At 36.8% G+C, this 3,298-nt stretch overlaps 1 non-coding gene across 1 annotated transcript; it reads right to left on the bottom strand.

Annotated features, from left to right (window-relative positions):
• Positions 1-2,749: 2,749 nt before the first annotated feature.
• LOC136733200 (U5 spliceosomal RNA) lies at positions 2,750-2,864 on the bottom strand. The gene has a single exon (XR_010810104.1). It is a non-coding gene; the product is annotated as a U5 spliceosomal RNA (small nuclear RNA).
• Between the last annotated feature and the right edge of the window lie 434 nt (positions 2,865-3,298).

Here is a 3,298-nt window from a genome sequence, read left to right as displayed (position 1 = left end):
AATTCAATTACATTCTTATTATCAACTATAACTATGAATATAACTGATAATGTAGCATCATTAGATTGTTTACAACCAATATTTGTTTTCAATATATATATTTTTACCTTGTCTTTGTAATATTGTAGACCAAGAGTGTTATACCTGTTTTGGTGATTCTTTGTCAGATTCAGAACAATTTGCTGTGGGGCTGTCAGAACCACTTGATGGTGACACACTTTTGTCTTCATTGCTGATAAATGTGGCTTTTGTTACAATTTTTTTCAGATTGTCTAAAAGGTCTGGAATCTCTGGAGAAAAAAACCTTAGAATTAAATGATAATCATTTCTAGTAATATATTTAATACAAAGTGAAAACAAAACCATCAATGCCTGCAATTATACTTGAGAGACTTGCTCTATGTTATTGGCAAACTGACCTTTTTGTGGGTCATTAACATTAGCTACGAAAAAAATAAAAAAGATAAAATACAAGAATTACCAGGTCTAATGTAATGCATATAGTCATTAATGTAGGATTATGAAGTTATGTTGAAAAACTTTATTTAATAATCAGTATTATTAAACTATTAGACAGTGCACATTAAGAGTCTGTATTGTAGTTCTAGATTACTTCAGTATGATCAACTATAATACATTACTCTGGAATCTAAATTACTGAAGAATAACATTTATCAAGGTAAGGAATTATTTGCTATAAATAAAAAAACTTACCATCAACCATACGGTTTCGAAGACATTGGTTTTCATTTTTAAGTCTTGTGTTTTCCTTTTCGAGCTGCTTAACTTTTTGCTGTAGCTCAACTTCACTGGACTCTTTAAATGTCTGTAGAATATGACGGGATCTAATTCTTGAAGCTCCATCGGTTTTCTTTCTTATTTTGTGCTGTATTCAGAGAGGAAAAGAGTTTAAAATGAAAATATATATATATATGAATATGATTAAAAAAAAACAATCCTGCAATACATTTATTTAATATTTGCAGTAATTATCTCACCGGAAATGATATCTCAACTGTGGTTCATCAAGGTCACTATCATCTGAAATTTGAAGTTTTTTGTTTGGTTTAGGTACTCTCTTCATTTTAGGACAGGGCATTTTTGTTAGGTCATTAAGTTTTCTTCTTAGTTTGCCTTCTTTTCCTAAAATAAAAATAAAATAAATAAAACCCTGCATTATGTCCACAGATATTTGGGGATTATATTTATTTGTCATAAAAATACTGTGCTTTGACCATACAAATTAAGATGAACAGCCAACACTGAATCAAAACTGAAGTTAAATTATATCTGGTTTAATTTATTTTGTGATTTGGGGGATTTTATTGTAAAGCACAACACACAATAAATCGTTCTTACAAATGCCAGTCAAGTATGACGAGTTTTTAGCGCCCTCACCACCACCTACCATGTTATAAGAGTATGTTAGAAGTACAACACATTAATAACTTAAACATTCATTTCAAATATACTGTGATTGTATATATCAAATAGCATGTAAAGACTTTAATGGTTTTTTTTTAAATAAACATTGTTACCAGTCATAATGATCTGCGCTTCATGGACAGGCCATCCACCTTTTGGAGGTTTGTTCGTGTCTCTCCACTCTGCTCTGAAGTTTCGAGTCGTCTCTTCGTCATCATCAGCAATGCTGAATAAATCAAAATTGCGAAAGCAAGCAGTGGGAATCACGCTGTAAGAGTCTTTGTCGACCCCGCTTTCCCACTTCACCAACGCGTGCATCACCGCCATACTACCTTCACCTTCTCGTCCGTTTTTTCTGCGCCTTTTTCCCCCGACAAGTCACGGCACAAAAAACAGTCCCGCTCTGCATTCTGGTACTTGGCGTTCTTAATAACACCAACAGGGTGTAATCGCATAGACCACTCGAGCATAAAGTACTACATATCCCATCTGTTACAGTTTTTTTTCATCTTCTGAAACTGCAATTTAGCACTTTCAACTGTTTCTTAGTGATTCCTAGAATTACTAACCGGTATTGTAGTCAATGTGTTTATAACCTTTTTTGTTTAACGATTTGTGTGTTATCCTATGGGATCCCATGGTCTTTGATTTGGTCACGGAAGTGATTTGTCTTTGATTTGTTGATCTAGAGTTGAATTTTAATTAGTTTTTCCCTTTTGTATAATTAGTGTAGTGCTACATTTAGTCTTTGTTTTTAAATAAATTTGACAATTTATATCTTTGGAATTGGTGTCTGCGTCCAATTATTACAGAAATTGAGTTATACAAGACTCCAGGATTCGTGATAAGGTGATACTATGAATTCACTTCTTTAATTGAAATGTATAAGTGTACCTTACGCTACATATATGTATGTATGTATGTATGTATGTCCAATTGCTTTGACAATACAAATGAATTGAATTGAGAGGGAGAGAGAGAGAGAGAGAGAGAGAGAGAGACAGACAGACAGACAGACTGACAAACAGAAAAACAGACAGACACAGACACACACACACACAGAGCCAGCCAGCCAGCCAGCTCAGCGATGACATCACGAGCCTCTCTCAGCTGACTGCTATGACATCACAGAGCACGTACATTCCGTTGCTTGCCGTCTGTCAACCACTCAGTCACTGCCAGCCAGACTGGCTGGCTGGCTGGATGGGGGGGCTGCTTGCTGCTGCTGCGTACCTTAGCAAGCTTATTTGCTTGACCGGCCTTCCTACTCCTCTGCCCACATGCCCACCTATGCCCGATCTGCTGTTCACCTGGATCACAGCTCCGCCCCAACAAGGCAGAGCCCCCCAAGAATGGTACAAACTCACCCACGATCCCCTCCACGGAAAGCTTTAGCAAAAGGCAAAAGCGTTATACGTAATGAAGAGGAACCCGAGTCCAAGACGCATCCGACCAGCCATACATATTTCTGTGTATTAAAGATCACATTTTCTTACATTTAGTTTTTCTGTACTTTATTACATCTTATTGTGATTTATAAAAGTATTGTTTCTTTTCCATATGTATGTATGTATGTGTGTGTGTGTGTGTGTGTGTGTGTGTGTCTGTCTCTGTGTGAAAGTTAGTGTGTGTGTCTGTACGTGTGTGTGCCTGTCTCTGTGTGAAAGTGTGTGTGTGTGTGTGTGTGTGTGTGTGTGTATATGTCTCTCTGTGAAAGTGTGTGTGTGGGTGTGACAGTGTGTGTGAGTGTCTGTCTGTCTGTCTGTCATGTAATTCGCACATCTGTGAGGGCACCATTTTTGCAGAAGAGATGTACACATTTTGGAGCAACATATGCTGCCATCCAGACATCATCTTTTCCAGTGACGTCCCT

The sequence above is a fragment of the Amia ocellicauda genome, unplaced genomic scaffold (assembly GCF_036373705.1).
Source record: "Amia ocellicauda isolate fAmiCal2 unplaced genomic scaffold, fAmiCal2.hap1 HAP1_SCAFFOLD_35, whole genome shotgun sequence".
Classification (NCBI taxonomy): Eukaryota; Metazoa; Chordata; class Actinopteri; order Amiiformes; family Amiidae; genus Amia; species Amia ocellicauda.
This window is presented reverse-complemented; position numbering and strand designations above follow the sequence as displayed.